General features: G+C 46.8%; 1 long non-coding RNA gene across 1 annotated transcript in view; it reads left to right on the forward strand.

The window, feature by feature from the left end:
* LOC144694562 (uncharacterized) overlaps positions 1 to 18,987 on the forward strand; it is a 67,416-nt gene that overhangs the window by 13,382 nt on the left and 35,047 nt on the right. The gene's annotated exons all lie outside the window — the stretch shown is intronic.

Raw genomic sequence — 18,987 nt, forward strand, 5'->3', positions numbered from 1 at the left:
CACTGCAGTTTAGAAAAGTAAGAGGTGACTTGATTGAAACATATAAGACCCTGAGGGGTCTTGACAGGGTTGATACGGAGAGGGTGTTCCCTCTTGTGGGAGAATCTAGAACGAGGGGTCACTGTTTAAAAATAAGGGGTCGCCCATTTAAAATGGAGATGAGACAAAATGTTTTGCTCTCAGAGGGTCGTGAGGCTTTGGAACTCTCTTCCTCAAAAGGCAGTGGAAGCAGAGTCTTGGAATATTTTTAAGGCAGAGGTGGATAGATTCTTGATAAGCAAGGGGGTGATAGGTTGGATGCAGATTTGAGGTTATTATCTGATCAGCCATGATCTTATTGAATGGCGGAGCAGGCTGAAAGGGCCAAATGGCCTACTCCTTATTCGTTTGTATCTTCATAACGCCCCTGCTCTTCTTCAAAATAGTACTAAGGGATATTTTACCTGCACCTAAGAGAGCAGAAGGGCCCTTGGTTTAGCATCTCAACTGAAAGACAGCACCTCCAACCGTGCAGTACTATGCTGGAGTGTTAGCCTAGATTTTTGTGCCCAGGTCTTTGGAGTAGGACTTGAACCCACGACCTTCTGACTCAAGCAAGAGTGCTATGATTCCTAATGTTATTATTGAACTTGTCAGTCATGTTAGTACCAATATGTTATTGGAGGAGAACATTAATCCGATACACTATGTGCTATATGCTTCTTGTTTGTTGCTCTATATGATGTTAAATTGTTCATGTTACTGTCACATGACAGTGGCAGATCTTTCAATCACTGGTGCTTTACCTGGGTATTTTGCAGCTCAAAATAGGGAGAACAATTTGGAAGAACACTGTATATCAATAATGTTGGGTTTTTCTGCTTTTCCGGTGGGCATGGTATGAAAATTCCATTGCCCTCCATTCTGCTTTGCTAACATCTGCGTGAAGGGCTTCTTTCCCATGTTAGCAGGAAAAGGGAATAGGAAAAGCAATGTTTCTGAAAACCATCAATCAAGCCTTACAGCCAACGCCTTGAAGAGGTGAATTCATGGTCAGTGACTGTCCAAATTGAAAGTGGGTCCTTGTGGTTCCGTTGTGTGATGAACAGAGAGAGCTGTTAGGTCAGCAGAATCAAAAATACACAATGAGATAATGGGAATTTTAAAAAATCTGAAGTGCCTTCTTCTATTCATAACAATGAAGAAAATCTATCTTTCCCCTGGCTGATGCCTGAACAATGTTGTTTCTGGACTGAGGTCACTCAGCCTGATGTCCTGCATGAAAGCAACTGCATTGCTGTCTATTTCAGCCCTACAGTGGCTCTCTCTCCCTGTGTTCTCCACCTTTTCTCCTTCCTCTTACCTTTTGCCTTCTTCTTCCATGAAAGAAAAATCCATGCCCCCCCCCTTGATCACTCTACAGCCTTTGACGCAGTCCTTCTGCAGCACCTTCCCTATGTTGCCCAGCTCAGCGGGATTGCCCCCGCTTGGTTCTGCTGATAGTTTTTTTTGATTGTGGTCAAAATATTCCCAGTAATGGTTTCTCTTCCAGTCCACACACTGCTACCTTTGGTGTCCCTTGGGGACCTATCCTTGAAACCCAGTCCTTTTTATCTACATGCTGTCTCTTGGCAATATCATCCACAGACACAGAGTTAATTTTCGCAAGTATGTTTAAATCCTAGACTTCCATTTCCCTCTTCTCCTTTAAAGGAGATTTTAAACTCACCTAATCCACCAAGTCTTTCATCACCCCACCTAATATCTCCTCCTTTGGCTCAGTACTTAACTTTTAAACTGTACCTCTGGGAAGTACTTTAAGCTGTATTTTTGTTGAGCATTAAAATGCACCAATAAATGCGAGTTGGTATGGTTGTAAAACTGTTATTTTTCCTCCGTTTCCCTCGTTCTCTACTTTGATGCAATGTTTCTTTTCAATAACGTTCCAATTTCAAAATTTGGGTTCTGCTATTTACCGTTTGTCTGCTTTAATATGCTTTATCCTGCATGCTCCAAAACAATGGGCAGAGTTTTCCATTCTGCAGACCAAGTGCAGTGGTGGGCGGGAAAGCCAGTGTGATTCCTACTGGGAAGGAGGGTGGATTTTCGCACCCGATTTTCTGCTCCCCAGCTCATTAATTATGCATCAGTGAGGAGCTAGTCGAGTCTTATGGTGGGGTGGACAGGGATTTGTCTGCCCCACCGTTACCTGATGGAGGTCGAAGGTCCTGACACCATATTTAAACGGCACCTGCACAGACTGCAGGCCTGGTGTGTTATTTTGTTCTGGTTCTTTATGGCGTCCTAAAGAACCAAACCCTCCACTCCATGGTTCAGTGAGGCCTTCCCCAAGGGTCCTCCTCCAGGGTGTCCAGGAAAGGGCTCGAGGTCCCCTTTCCAAGGGATGGACACAGGAGGTCCACCCACCTGACCACGCCGGCCTGAGAGGAGGTTGCCAGGGAGGTCAGCGCCTGTGGCCAATAGAAAAGGACCGCCCTGCTGTGCAGGAACATAATTAATGATCTGCTGCGCTCTACCAGGGTAAGTGAAACCTCTCCTCACTGCAAACTCACACCCTCACAGGGGCATTAGGCAGACTAAGGGTTAGCGTCCACAGGGATGTCACACACTACCAGCAGATGGGACATCAGCACTGATTGTATGCCAGCCACTTTAAAATCCCCATCTCACGTAAGTTCCTGCACAAACAGCATCTTAATCCCTCACTGGGGAAGGCTCAGCACACACAACAGGTATGCATGTTTCTGAACTGCTCTTCCATCCTTTGTGCTCACAGTCAATCCATCTGTCTTTACGCAGGACAAAGTTGCCCATAATTGACAGGAGAGAGCCTAGACCAGTGGGCGTACCCCGGAGCTGAGGATACACTCCTCCCAGAAGGACCAGGCCGCAGAGTTGGCCGGCGAGGACAGAGGTTGTTCCTGCGTGCAAGGTGAGATTGGACTCCCAAAATAAACCTGTGAGGCTCCATGCAGTATACATTGGCCACATGCAAACAACAACCGTGAGTGGCCTATAGTATAGGAGCCTGCAGAATCAATCGCTAATTATCTCTTTTCTTTATTCCAGCCACCGGCAAGTAAAGGTGGAGGAAGAGCTCAAGTTAGCGCCTCAGCCCCAGCCATCAGAACATTCCAATGAGGATGCCAAGGAACCATCAGATGAAGACCCATCACTGTGTTCACCTGCACCCTCCACCAGTGCAGATACACATACCTCAGTGGATCCTAGTTCTAGAGTAGCTCAGGGTCACTATCTGGTGTATACACAGAAACGTATACACAGCAGGTGGAGGCAGTTGCAGCCGAGGTCTCTTGACACTTGGAGGACTCCTGGAGGCCAGGCCCCTGCTGAGTCTGAGTTCGATGACGAGGTTTTGAAATCGGCACTGAGAGAAATGTTGGAGATGCAGAGACAGGCGGGGAAACATCAGGCAGGGTTATCAGGGGCCCTCACCAGACTGTACTAAAGGCTGGAGGAGTTGAACGTATGGGGCAGGATTTTGCCCTTGGTGGGGGTGTTCGGCGGTGATGGTTGGCTTGGCGCCGCACTGTGATTTTATGTGGGAGGGCCATTTAAGACCCGCACAGCGTGATACACGAGCAGCAACGCTCAGCGCTGCCTGTGCAGACAGGGGGAGGAGGGCGAGCAGGCCTAGCGCAAACTTCATACATGCGCACGAAAGAGCGCTTCAATCTCCCTGAGGCACGGAGCTGCCTTAGGGGACATGAAGCACTCCATGAAAAAACTTAATGTGCAAAATAAAAATGTCATAAAACACGTTGCCTTATGTGACCCTGTCACATGAGCAGACACATGTTTTTAATTCAGGTGTGAAAGTTTTATTTTATTTGCTTTTGGAAACCTCATCCCGCCCGTGGATGAGGTTTCCGAAAAAAGTGCAAAGACTGCTTGGCGATTAGGTTGGACAGGAGGTGTAAATTTGACATTAATTACCTTTTAATGGCCTTCATAGGCCTTGTAATTGTCAGCGGGTTCGCTAACGGTTCTGTCGCGCGCCCGCCGAACGAAATATCGCAGGACTACGCGATGACGTCAGGACGCTCGCCCGATGTCATCGCACGTCATTTTACGCTCGGCCGGGTCAGGCGCGCGTCCGCCCGCCAAGCTCAATATTCCACCCATGAAATAGGAACAGGAGTAGGCCATTCGGCCCCTCGAGCCTGCTCAGCCATTCAATAAGGTCGTGGCTGATCTGTTTGTGTTTCAAGTTCTAAATTCCCATCTACCCCCCCGATAACCTTTGATTCCCATGCCTAAGAAGAATCTATCCACCTCTGCCTTAAAAACATTCAACGACCCCATTTCCATTGTCTTCTGAGGCAGAGAGTTCCAAAGTCGCACAACCCTCAGGGAAAAAACTCTCCTCATCTCTTGTCCTATCAGGGCGGCTCCTAATTTTAACACAGCGCCCCCTAGTGCTGCAGTCAACCACAAGAAGAAATATCCTTTCCACGTCCACCTTGTCAAGACCATTCAGGATCTTGTATAGTTCAATCAAGTCACCCCTCACTCTTCTAAACTCCAGTGGAAATAAGCCAACCTATCCTCATAGGACAAGCATTCTGTCTGATGTCGTGGCTCCGGCATGTCAGCACATTGGAGTCTCCATGGAAAGGGCGGTGGCCGCCTTGGAGACCAAGGTCCAGCAGAACGCACAGTTTCTGCCGGATTTGCGCTGGGGCCTGCACTCCATTTTTCTAGCTATGGCTAGGTGAGAGGGGGGGTGGGGCACCTTGATCTCCCTCCAGCTGCCCCTTCTCCTCAAGGAGTCAGGGAGGGACCCTCGGTCGCCCAAAGGGTGGAGGAGGAGTGCCAGCCAGATAACCCAGGGTCACCCACCTAGGAGTCTCCAAGGGTGTCCTGCCACTCCAAATTCTCTCAACCTGTGACCTCCCATCAACTCCAGCAGGTCAGGCCGAGGAGGGTGCACCTGCCCCAGAGCAGGAGACCCTTGGGAGCCCAGGGCCATCCAGGCCTTTAACCTCCAGAGAACACCCACCAAAGTCATCTCAGAGAACTGGGCATAGCACTCGGCAGGCTGCCTTCACCTGTCAAGAAGATATAATAACGTCTATAATGTTATTGTTTAACAATTATAATTATTAAGGTTAATGTTTAAAATAGAGTTCTAGTGGTGTCTTTGTCTATGTGTGTCTATGTCTTAATTGGATTAAAGCCAGCTGGTCTAGAGACTTTGATGTACAGAAGAGAAGTAGGTTTGAAATGTTAATTAGGTAGACATATGAAAGTTACAAAACAAAAACAGAATTACTTGGAAAAACTCAGCAGGTCTGGCAGCATCGGTGGAGAAGAGAACAGTTGACGTTTCGAGTCCTCATGACCCTTCGGCAGAACTGAAGTATAGTTAGGAGAGAGGTGAAATATAAGCTGGTCTAAGGTGGGGGGCGGGGGGAGAGAGAAGTTGAGGGTGGGGTAGTTGTAGGGATAAGCAAGCAGTGATAGGAGCAGCTAATCAAAAGATGTCACAGACAAAAGGATCAAAGAGGTGTTGAAGGTGGTGATATTATCTAAGAAAAGTGCTAATTAAGAATGGATGGCAGGATACTCAAGGTACAGCTCTAGTGGGGGTGGGGTGGAAAGACTAATAAAGTATTAGTTGTAGATTTAAAAATAATGGAAATAGGTGGGAAAAGAAGAATCTATATAAATTATTGAAAAAAAAGGGAGGGGGAAGAAACGGGGTGGAGATGGGGGGAGGGGGAGTTTAAGATCTAAAGTTGTTGAATTCAGTATTCAGCCCCGAAGGCTGTAAAGTGCCTAGTCGGAAGATGAGGTGCTGTTCCTCCAGTTTGCGTTGGGCTTCACTGGAACAATGCAACAAGCCAAGGACAGACATGTGGGCAAGAGAACAGGGTGGAGTGTTAAAATGGCAAGCGACAGGGAGGTTTGGGTCTTTCTTGCGGACAGACCGCAGGTGTTCTGCAAAGCGGTCGCCCAGTTTGCGTTTGGTCTCTCCAATGTAGAGGAGACCGCATTGGGAGCAACGAATGCAGTAGACTAAGTTAGGGGAAATGCAAGTGAAATGCTGCTTCACTTGAAAGGAGTGTTTGGGCCCTTGGACGGTGAGGAGAGAGGAAGTGAAGGGGCAGATGTTGCATCTTTTGCGTGGGCATGGGGAGGTGCCATAGGTGGGGGTTGAGGAGTAGGGGGTGATGGAGGAGTGGACCAGGGTGTCCCGGAGGGAACGATCCCTACGGAATGCCGCCGGGGGGGTGAAGGGAAGATGTGTTTGGTGGTGGCATCATGCTGGAGTTGGCGGAAATGGCGGAGGATGATCCTTTGAATGCGGAGGCTGGTGGGGTGATAAGTGAGGACAAGGGGGACCCTATCATGTTTCTGGGAGGGAAGAGAAGACGTGAGGGCAGATGCGTGAGATATGGGCCGGACACCGTTGAGGGCCCTGTCAACGACCATGGGTGGAAAACCTCGGTTAAGGAAGAAGGAGGACATGTCAGAGGAGCTGTTTTTGAAGGTAGCGTCATCAGAACAGATGCGACGGAGGCGAAGGAACTGAGAGAATGGGATGGAGTCCTTACAGGAAGCGGGGTGTGAGGAGTTGTAGTCGAGGTAGCTGTGGGAGTCGGTAGGCTTGTAATGGATATTGGTGGACAGTCTATCATCAGAAATTGAGATAGAGAGGTCAAGGATGGGAAGAGAAGTGTCAGAGATGGACCATGTGAAAATGATGGAGGGGTGGAGATTGGAAGCAAAATTAATAAATTTTTCCAGGTCCCGACGAGAGCATGAAGCAGCACCGAAGTAATCATCGATGTACCGGAGAACGAGTTGTGGGAGGGGGCCGGAGTAGGACTGGAACAAGGAATGTTCCACATATCCCATAAAGAGACAGACATAGCTGGGGCCCAGGCGGGTACCCATAGCCACACCTTTTATTTGGAGGAAGTGAGAGGAGTTAAAGGAGAAATTGTTCAGTGTGAGAACAAGTTCAGCCAGACGGAGGAGAGTAGTGGTGGATGGGGATTGTTCGGGCCTCTGTCAAGGAAGAAGCTAAGGGCCCTCAGACCATCCTGGTGGGGGATGGAGGTGTAGAGGGATTGGACATCCATGGTGAAGAGGAAGCGGTTGGGGCCAGGGAACTGGAAATTGTTGATGTGACGTAAGGTGTCAGAGGAATCACGGACGTAGGTGGGAAGGGACTGGACAAGGGGAGAGAGAAGGGAGTCAAGATAATGAGAAATGAGTTCCGTGGGGCAGGAACAGGCTGACACGATCGGTCTGCCAGGACAGTTCTGTTTGTGGATTTTGGGTAGGAGGTAGAAGCGGGCCGTCTGAGGTTGGGCGACTATCAGGTTGGAAGCTGTGGGAGGAAGATCTCCAGAGGAGATGAGGTCAGTGACAGTCCTGGAAACAATGGCTTGATGTTCTGTGGTGGGGTCATGGTCCAAGGAGAGGTAGGAGGAAGTGTCTGCGAGTTGACGCTCAGCCTCCGCGAGGTAGAGGTCAGTGCGCCAGACAACAACAGCACCACCCTTGTCAGTGGGTTTGATGACAAGTGTAAAGGGGGAAATTTGCATTTTTAAATAAACCATTCAAAAGAATGGGTGAAATATTACACCTAGCCAGAAGAAGCCAAAAATTGGGTTTACTTTTTCCAAAACTTAATAATAAAAGTGGTGTTATGAAAGGGTTTTATTATTAGAAGAGGTAAAGTTCAAAAAGCCTAGTGATATAATGAGAATTTGCATTCAAAGAGGAAAATATATATAAAGGCAGAGAAGGCTGTTGGTGAAAGAGGAGGGATTCTAAGATCTAAAGCCTCCAGACTCCAAGCCTCAAGTCGCTGTCTGCAAGGACCCAGAGCTGAAAGAAACTCATTTTGGATTCGACTGTCCAGAGTGTGCTTTGCCAGGGGTCTGTTTGAATCTATATGTTTTACTGTTGCCTTAATGGAGATGTGACTGAGAGTCAGATTAATTAGGGGAGTTTTTTCGAAGTTATTATTGTAGTAATTTATAGACATATGTATATGCTTACAATCTTTTAATTAATAAATAATAAATTTAGTTTTATAAAAAAACCTCTTGAGACTTGGTGATCTTATCATAACTGAATTCAAAGCCTGCATCTCGAAACATACAAATTGCAAAAATTGGTTATGACAGTTGTTCAAAGTTTCCCTCTAGGGTTTGAACAACTCAGCATTTACCATCAGCTGTGTCATAATACACCCCTGCTACGGATGTCACAGCTGCATCTAGACATAGATACAGAGTTAGGAAAATGAAAAAGTTTTGAATGCACAATGGTGGCACGAGTGTTAGTTCATTGTACATAGCCTCAACCATTGTAAATATATTTCGTATTTATCCCTCTCCAAGTTTCAGGTGGCTAATCAATGTGATGTAAGATCCCGTGTTCATTCAAGGGTACAAAATGATGTCATCCACACCCCCCAACCCAATTATCTCCCATCTTGTCCCTCAGTTTCATTAAGTCTCACTCAATCTCATCGCTGTGAATTGCCTTTAGTTGCACATCAGTGAAATGAACAAAGGCACTTCCTATATGAAAATGATGGCTGGACAATACACATTTAACCCTTGCATCTCAGGCAGACATTATGTGACCTCACAAGAATTGTTCATCAAGGTTAGTAATTATCCTTATGGTGCTGCACTGAAGTCTATAGTTTGTGGATGTTAGAAGTATTTGTCGTGACTAACAATGGGGTCATTTCACCCTTTTCAATGGCCTTTATTTTATGAATGTGAGGTTTTGGTGAAAGTGTTATTCATCATCGAGCACCATAGCCTTTCATGTCACCCTGCAGTGTTATTTCATCTCCACTTTTAAAGGATGAACATTATTCCTTTATTAGTTCCTACTCTCCCCATGCATGACGTAGTGCAATGGAAGTTGGTTCCACTTGGTGATATCTGAAATATCTGTTAGACAGGAATGAGTCTGTGCTGCCAGAGGTGTGTGCTCATCCCGATGAAGCCATCTCCTTAGCTGAGAGGATCCTGCTTTTCTCCTGAACGCGCGTTGCTTCACGGAATCCCTCTGTGAGGTCACAGAACACCAATCGATATGGAATTTGTTACATGACTGTGCATTCATTGACTCAGGGTTCATTGAAAGGAGTGGCCTTTGTGAGATGGACAGGGTTGAGGACTGTAATGGTATGAAAGCGATGCTCTGGCACATCTTCTGAGTGCTCACCAGTACCTATGAGGGGAATAAGTTATCATTGACCTGCTGTGTCTGGGCCACATCTCTCCCCAATGCCAATTGTAACGAACCCGAAGGGAAAAGGGATAAAAAAACTAATCCTTTAAAATGGAGATCGGGCCTCGGAGTTTGGGAACTGCAGTTTCCATCGGGCCCCCGTGGTCTCTGCACACGCGCCAGCCAATGAATGGCCACACATGCACAGTTGGTCCGTTTTGATGACTTCAAGCCAGTAAACAGCCCTGCGCACATGTGCAGCTTGTTTTTAAAATTTTTTTAGGCTTGGAAGCCAGCTCTGCGCTTGCGCAGAAGAGGAGAATGAAATAAAAGTAAAACAGCATGAAAAGAGGGTCAGGTGACCCAGAAGAACACGCCATTCTGCAGAGAGTGCCAGAGGAGGCAGGGTGGGAACGGCAGAGAGCAGGTCCCAAAGAAAGAAGCAAATCCCAAAACCCAGGGAGTGGGACAGAAAGAGGTCCCAGGAAGGCAGTTAAGTCAAGGAACAAGGCCAGAAATCAGACAACAGGTCCTGTTCAGTGGAATTGAAAGGAAGGAGCAGAGGGAAAGGCACCAAATTAAAGAGAGAGAGAGCTGTGGGGAGCAGACTTGGAACAAAGTGGGCTTGCAAGACGCCAGGAGATCCGAGGAGACAGCCGAAGGTCTGCGACTCCTTACTACGGGCCTTTGGAGCAGTGGTGTCCTGCTTGGCACAGCCGAATACCTGAGTGCGCGTGGAAAGTGAAGACTGAATGAACGTAGAGATCCAGGGAAAAGGGACATCGAAAAGAGAGAGCGAAACCCTGGAGGTGGAAGATGTCCAAGAGGTGGTGTCGTTTGGGAGGGAATTCCGAGGCAAGTTCTTCGAGCGTGGAGATTGGAAACCATCGTGAGAAAGACGGAGAGTTCCGGTGAGACTGGTTGGCTCATGGTGTGACAAGCATCTGGGGGGCTGATGTGAAATCCATAGAAACTTGGTTTCGGAAGGTGGTGTCTGACCACAGTTCACCTATTAGTTTAAATGGACTGTATACTTACTGTGAATATTAGAGTATAAGATAGATTTTGTAACTTGTGTTATCTTTACAAATTTGTATATATTATCTGTAAAGGTATAGTTGCGGTGATGGAGTAGTGTAATCTTGTTCATCTTTCTTGTTAATATATGTTTTATTCTTTTGTGTTAAAAGTTTATCAGCTGTGGTATTTCTAATTTAGTCAGATTTTATTGCTCATCCCTTATTTAGAGGGCATTTAAGAGTCAACCACATTGCTCTGGGTCTGGAGTCACATGTAGGCCACACCAGGTGAGGATGGCAGATTTCCTTCCCTAAAGGACAAAAATACCTGGAAAAACTCAGCAGGTCTGACAGCATCTGCGGAGAGGAACACAGTTAACGTTTCGAGTCCGTATGACTCTTCAACAGAACTAAGTAAAAATAGAAAAGAGGTGAAATATAAGCTGGTTTAAGGGGGGTGGGACAGGTAGAGCTGGATAGAGGGCCACTGATAGGTGGAGATAGCCAAAAGATGTCATAGACAAAAGGACAAAGAGGTGTTGAAGGTGGTGATATTAGCTAAGGAATGTGCCAATTAAGGGTAGAAAGCAGGACAAGCAAGGTACAGATAGCCCTAGTGGGGGTGGGGTGGGGGGAAGGAATCGAAAAAGGCTAAAAGGTAGAGATAAAACAATGGATGGAAATACATTTAAAAATAATGGAAATAGGTGGGAAAAGAAAAATCTATATAAATTATTGGAAAAAAAAGGGGGGGATCGGAAAGGGGGTGGGGATGGAGGAGAGAGTTCATGATCTAAAATTGTTGAACTCAATATTCAGTCCGGAAGGCTGTAAAGTGCCTAGTCGGAAGATGAGGTGCTGTTCCTCCAGTTTGCGTTGAGCTTCACTGGAACAATGCAGCAGGCCAAGGACAGACATGTGGGCATGAGAACAGGGTGGAGTGTTGAAATGGCAAGCGACAGGGAGGTCTGGGTCATGCTTGCGGACAGACCGAAGGTGTTCTGCAAAGCAGTCACACAGTCCGCGTTTGGTCTCTCCAATGTAGAGGAAACCGCATTGGGAGCAATGAATGCAGTAGACTAAATTGAGGGAAGTGCAAGTGAAATGCTGCTTCACTTGAAAGGAGTGTTTGGGCCCTTGGACGGTAAGGAGAGGGGAAGTAAAGGGGCAGGTGTTGCACCTTCTGCGGTTGCATGGGAAGGTGCCGTGGGAGGGGGTTGAGGTGTCTGGGGTGATGGACCAGGGTGTCCCGGAGGGAACAATCCCTGTGGAATGCCGCCAGGGGGGGTGAAGGGAAGATGTGTTTGGTGGTGGCATCATGCTGAAGTTGGCGGAAATGGTGGAGGATGATCCTTTGAATGCGGAGGTTGGTGGGGTGATAAGTGAGGACAAGGGGGACCCTATCATGTTTCTGGGAGGGAGAGGAAGGTGTGAGGGCGGATGCGCAGGAGATGGGCCGGACACGGTTGAGGGCCCTGTCAACGACCATGGGTGGAAAACCTCAGTTAAGGAAGAAGGAAGACATGTCAGAGGAAATGTTTTTGAAAGTGGCATCATCAGAACAGATGCGACTGAGGCGAAGGAACTGAGAGAATGGGATGGAGTCCTTACAGGAAGCAGGGTGTGAGGAGCTGTAGTCGAGTCAGCTGTGGGAGTCGGTAGTGAACCAGATGGGTTTTTATGACAATGGTTTCCTGGTCACCATCAGACTTTTAATCCCAGATTTTTGATTGCAAATTTCACTATCTACTATGGTAAGATTCAAACCCAGGTCCCCAGAGTATTACCCTAGGTCTTCTGGAATATTAGGCCAATGACAATATCACTATGCCACCGCCTTCCCTGTGAACATTAGAGTATAAGATAGATTTTTTTAACTTGTGGCAATTTTACGAATCTGCATATATAACTGTAAAAGTGTAGTTAGGGTGAAGGAGTAGCGTAATATAGTTAATCTTTCCTGTTTAATAAATGTTTTATTTTGTCAATAATCACATGATGGTTCGGCTGAACCTCACTCTGAGGAAGATGCGAACATGACTCGTAGCTTTGCATCTATGCTGTCGTGTGACAGATCACTGCGTCCTGATTTCCGTTGGCATCTTGGGGCTCAGCCGCTGCATTAATCACGCACGAGAGCTGGTGTTTGGAGAGATGGTGCTGTCCGGATCTAGCTCCATCTTGAGACGGTCAAGCGCTGACCATTGACGAATGTTTTTCCTCTTGGAGCTGCCTTGCTAGGCTGCTGTCACACTGATATGAGTGCATCTATGTGTGCAATAGGGTTTCAGCCTCTTGAAGGATGCCATGGTCCCTGACTTGTTGACACCATGGTTGAAGGGACTGCACTATGTATGGTTGCTTAAGGATGTGTGCTAGTGGAGCGCTCATCACATTCCACGGTGGTCACATGGTCCCTGGGCTACTGCGCCTTCCAAGGATGACCCCATCATTAGGGCTGAAGGTGATTTGTGCTTCCCCCGTGATCACTGAGATTGATGACCTTTGTCATATGTTGAAGATGACACTAAAGATGATGCTGTCCCCCCCGCATTGAAGCGTGAAGAGAGCTGCACTTGTAACAACTTGTCCTCACCTTATTCCTCTTGGAATCTTGTTACTATGAGGTTGCCACAGGCATGTCTTCCGTGTTGTGACTGTGCAATGGCCTCCTCATGTGGCTCGTCTAAATCCTTGCCCTCTTCAGATTCATTCCCTTCAGCTTCCTCCTCGTCCGAGGAGACGTCTAACTCATCCATGTCTCCCTGTGGCAAAACATACCCCCTTTGCAGCACAAGGTTGTGCACGGCACAGCAAACAACAATAATGCGGGACACCATCTATGGTGAGTATTGGAGAGCCCCATCTGATTGGTCCAAACATCTGAAACGCATCCTTAAGAGACCAATAGTCTGCTCTGTTAAGGACATGGTGGCTGAATGTGAAGCCTCGTATCTCTCCTCAGATGCACTCTGTGGTGACGAACGGGTGTCATTAGCCATGCCTTTACCCCTTATCAACGAGGAGCAAACCATCTAAGCTTCCTCAAATATCTCTCGCACCTAGGAGTGACTCAAAATGTATGAGTTATGTGAGCTCCCTGGGTGCCTAGCACAAACATGCATGATCTGCTTTCTGTGATCACAAATTACCTGGAGGTTAGAAAGTAGAATCCTTATCTATTAATGAATCTCACAGGTTGCTGCCAGGGAACTCTCAAGGCCACATGTGCAGTCGCTGGGGCCCCGCACTTGAGGAAAGCCTGAGATCGCGGTGAATTCCACAGCTCTGGTAGCCTGCCCTGCTTCATCCATGTAATGGAAAACTTTATTGAAAAGGGCATTGGTCACCTCCCTTATGCACTTGTTGTGTCGCTGATTGTGAGATTCCACAAAGGTCCCCTGTGGAGCCCTGGAAGGATCCGCAGGCAAAAAAAAGTTCAGTGCGGTGGTAACCTTCAGAGCAACGGGCATTGGGTGCCCTCCAAGTCTGTGCGGCGTGAGCCCCTCATGGAGAATGTGGCAAATTTGAGATACCGCATTTCACCTATTGCAGGTGATGCTTAGTCCAAAGAGCCAAAAAGGAGAACAGAGAAAAGCAAGTAACTAAAAGGGCTGAGAGTTCAGAACTCTAGCCTTTGAAGTAGAAAGCCATGGGTGGAATTTTCCCGGAATTGCACTGCACCCGGTGGCGGGTGTGAACAAAGGCATTTTTTCCCCGCCGGCTGCAAGGGTGGGTTTTTGCGGAGAATCGCCTGCTTCCCACCTCATTAATTATGCAGCCACAGGAAACACGCTGTCTTATTGGCGTGCAGCCTCTGAATCGCCCGCCACACCGATATCTCACCGTTCCCTCACTCCAGGTGCCATCTCTAAACTGCAGCCCCGCACACACAGTCCTCAATGCTTACAGCCCAAGGCTGCTCCAGTGAAGACATGGCCCCGAAAGCCAAGAAGAGTTCAGTGGCCCATCACTGGAATGCCTTTTGGAGGCCGTCATGATTTCTTCTACCCCCACTGCGGCCAGCAGGAGGTCCAGCAATCTCACCACTCTGGCTTGGGAGGCGGTGGCAGTGGTGGTCAGTGCCAATGCTGCACAGAAGAGGTTGTCCATCCAGTGCAGAAAGAGGATGAATGATCTCATCTATGCCACCAGGGTATGTCAACCAACTCATCACTCTAAACTTACACACTCACAAGCCCATTACATATTAACTGACATCTCACGCACTACCAGCTCAAGGGACATCACCGCTCACTCTCTCACATACACCCTCCCATTGCCATCTGGCCTCACCTCCTCTGGAGGCTGCCTCCTCAGCCCTCACCATCTTGAAGCCACTTGCACAGATCAACATGTGCCCCCACACACACCCTGCGATACCCCCTTCCCCAAGTATACCCCTCACCCCGCGGCCTCTTCTCTTGCCAGAGGCCACCTCTCTCCCTTTGCAAACTGGTTTTACAATGAAACTGATTTTCGCAAACTCCTGATATTTTCTGCTCCTGCCCGCTATGATGGCCCGCTGCAAATGGGAGCGGAAAATCCTGACTCGTTTTTAAAACCCTGTTGCCAACAATCCTCATGCTTTGAAGAGCTGAACTGAGAGAACTCAAGTGCATCTCACCATTCTACCAGGCACCTTCATTGATGTCTTACTCAGTTGGTCACTTAAAGAAAGGGCAGTATACTATACCAATGCTTAAGAACAGCCTTTTTGTCTGTTGGCTGAACATGTTCTACACCAAAGATTGCTCAGTCTAGTTCCTGGTGGACAACAGACCCAAAGCATAAAATTGCCTCTAAATATGTACGAAAGAAAGACTTGCTTTTATACTGCACCTTTCATCACCTCAGGACATCTCAAAGCGTTTTACAGATAATTGAGCAATTGACTGTAGTCACTGTTGTAATGTAGGAAACACAGCAGCCAATTTTCACATACCCCTCATTCTTCGAAACTCTAGGGAATACAGACCCAGTCATAAGAAAATCCCATTATTCCAGGGATTAATCTGGTGAAAGGCTGTTTTTTAAAATTATTCATTCATGGGATGTGGGCATCGCTGGCTAGGCCAGCGTTCATTGCCCATCCCTAATTGTCCTTGTTCAGAGGGCATTTAAGTGGTCAAACATATTGCTGCAGGTCTGGAGTCACATGTAGGCCAGACCAGGTAAAGACAGATTTCCTTCCCTAAAGGAGATCATTAGTGAACCAGATGTGTTTTTTGTGACACCTGCAAAAGTTTCATGGTCGTCATCATCAGACTTTTAATTCCAGGTTTTTATTTCACCACCTGCTATAATGGGATTTGAACCCAGGTCCTCAGGGCATCAACCTGGGTCTCTAGAATACTAGTCCAGTGACAATACCACTATGCCACCTTTATGGCAAGTATATCCCTCCTCAGGTAAGGGGACTAAAACTGTACACAGTACTCCAGGTGAGGTCTCACCAAGGCTCTATACAACTGCAGCGAGACATCTTTACTCCTATACTCAAATCACCTTATGATGAAGGCCAACATACCATTTGTCTTCCTAATTTCTTGCTGCACCTGCATGCTAACTTTTAGTGACCCATGAACAAGGACACTCAGGTCCCTTTGGACACCCACACTTCCCAACCTCTCACCATTTAAGAAATATTTTGCCTTTCTGTTTTTTCCACCAAAGTTAATAACTTCAGACTTATTCACATTATATTCCATCTGCCAAGTTCTAGCCCATTCACTTAGCCTGTCCAAGTCCTCATGAAGCCTCCTTGCAACTTACATTCCCACCCAGTTTGGTGCCATCAGCAAATTTGGAAATATTACAATTGGTCCCCACATTCAAATCATTTACATAGATTGTGAACAGCTGTGGACCTAGCACTGATCCTTGTGGTTTCCTACTAGTAACAGCATGAAAATGAGCTGTTTATTCCTACTCTCTGCTTTCTGTCTGTTAACCAATTCTCAATCCATACGAGTATATTTCACCCAATTCCATGTGCTCTAATTTTATTTACCAACCTCCTGTGTAGGACCTTATCAAAAGCCTTCTGAAAATCCCAATACATCCCATTCAATGGTTCTCCTTTATCGATGCTACAAGTAACATTCACAAAAAACTCCTAAAAGTTTGTTAAATAAGATTTCCCTCTCATAAATCCATATGTTGACTCTGCCCAATTTTAACATTCTTTTCTAAATGTCTAGCTATCACATCCTTTAAAATAGATTCTAACATTTTCCCTACTACTGACGTCAAACTAACAAGTCTGTAGTCCTCTATTCTCCCTCTTCCTCCATTCTTAAATAGTATGGTTACATTTGCTACTTTCCAGTCCACTGGAACCTTTCCAGAATCTATAGAATTTTGAAAGATAATCACCAATGCATCCACTATCTCTCTAACCACCTCCTTCAACACTCTGGGTTGAAGCTCATCTGGTCCAGGGAATTTATCCACCTTCAATCCAGTTAACTTTTCAAGTACTACCTCTTTACTAACACTAATTTCTTTTAGTTCCTCAGTTTCACAAGTCCCTTGGCCACCTAGTATATTTGGGAGATTTTCTGTATCTTCTTCCGTGAAGACAGACACAAAGTAAATGTTTAGTTTCTCCACCATTTCCCTGATCTCCACTATGAATTCTCCTGTCCCCACCTGTAATAGACCCATATTTGTCCTAGCTAATCTTTACCTTTTCACATACCCAAAGAAGCTTTTACAGTCTGCCTTTGTGTTCCTCGCTAGTTTGCATTCATATTCTCTTTTCCCTTTCTTAATCAGTTTCTCGGTCTTCCTGTGCTGGGTTCTAAATTGCTCCCAATCCTCAGGCTTACCACATTTGTTGGCATCCTTATAAGCCACTTCCTTTGATTTAATGCAATCTTTAATTTCTTTCATTAACCACGGTTGACTTACCTTTCCCTTTGGGTGTTTGTGCCTTAGAGGAATGTATATCTGTTGTAGACTGTGTAGTATTTCTTTAAATACTAACCATTGCCTGTCGACTGTCAAATCTTATAGCCAACTTGCCCCTCAGACCTTCATAATTTCCTTTCTTCAGATTTAAGACCCTAGTTTCAGGATGAACTTTATCACATTCAAACCTAATGCAAATTCTATCATATTATGGTCACTATTTCCCAAAGGTTCATTTACAGCAAGATTATTAGTTAGCCCTTTCTCATTACACAACACTAAATCCCAAAATAGCCCAATCCCTAGTTGGCTCCTCAATGTACTGCTCCAGAAACCCACCTCGTACACACTCCAGGAATTCCTCTTCCACAGCATTAGTGCTGATTTGGTTAACCCAGCCTATGTGTAAATTGAAGTAGCCCATTATTACTGTATTACCCACATTACATGCGTCCCTAATATCCTGATTTATACGATGCCCAACATTACCACTACAGTTTGGTGGCCTATAAACAATGTTTGCTGCCCCTTGCTGTTTGTTAGCTCCATCCAAACTGATTCTACATCTTGATCCTTTGATTTAATATCCACCCTAACTTATGTACTGAGCTTGCCCCTTATTAAGAGTGCTACACACCTCTTCCTTTCTGCCCATCCCTCCTAAATGCCGAATATCCTTGGATATTCAGTTCCAAATCTTGATCACCCGACAGCCATGCTGTTGTGCGAGGATGTTAGTCCTGGTCCTGTTCAGTTGCAGCCTGTCCATCTAATACAGGTCCCAGCTGTCCCTGAGCTAGTCCCAATGCCTCAGAAATCTGATGCCCTCCCTCCTACACCAGTTCTCCAGCCACATGTTCAATCGTTCAATTCTCCTATTTCTATGCTCACTAGCACGTGGGACTGGGAGCAATCCTGAGATTACTGCTTTGGAGGTCCTGGTTTTCACTCTCCTTCCTAGCTCCTTGAAATCTGCTTTCAGGACTTCATCCCCCTTCCTACCTAAGCCATTGGTATTGATGTGCAACACGACCTCTGGCTGTCCATCCTTCCCCAGAATTATGTCCTGCAGCCACTCCATGACATCCTCGACCCTGGCACCAGGGAGGCAACACACCATCCGGGAGTCACGTCTACGGCCACAGAAACGCTATCTGTTCCTCTAGCTAACAAATCCCTTGTCATTACTGTCTTTCCCTCTTCTTCTTCCCCTCCTGTACAGCTGAGCTGCCTGCAGTGCCACGAACTTAGCTCTGACTGAACACCTCCGAGGAACCAACGCCCTCACCAGTATCCAAAATGGAAAACCGATTAGCGAGTGGAACCTCAGGGGACTCCTGCACTACCTGTATGGTTCTCTTGGATTGTTGCGCGGTCACTTTTCTCCCTCCGTGCTCCTAGCCTGCGTGTGACCACCTTTCTGAACAACCAGCGGGGGGCGGGGCCCGCTCGCCGACGCGCAAAATGACGCGGAATGACATCGGGTGGAACCCCCGACATCACCTCGTGTCATATCCATTTTCAGGTTGGCAGGGGCGCAGCCAAGTCAGCTGTGCGCCCGCCGACCTGTCAACAGCCTATTGAGGCCATTGAAAAACTAATTAAAGTCATTAATGGACCTGCCCATCCAACCTTAAGGTTGGTGGGCAGGCCAGGAACCCTGGCAGGCTTTAAATTTTATTGAAACATGTCCCAACTCATGTGACTCAGGGGACATGGCAGGGAAAATTTTTAAACATGTTTATTCAAAGTTTTAAATTGGAGCCTTTCTCCCTGAGGCAGCACTTAGCCTCAGGGAGATCTGTGCGCTCTTTCGCGC

This window comes from Cetorhinus maximus, chromosome 20, assembly GCF_964194155.1.
Source record: "Cetorhinus maximus chromosome 20, sCetMax3.hap1.1, whole genome shotgun sequence".
Lineage (NCBI taxonomy): Eukaryota > Metazoa > Chordata > Chondrichthyes > Lamniformes > Cetorhinidae > Cetorhinus > Cetorhinus maximus.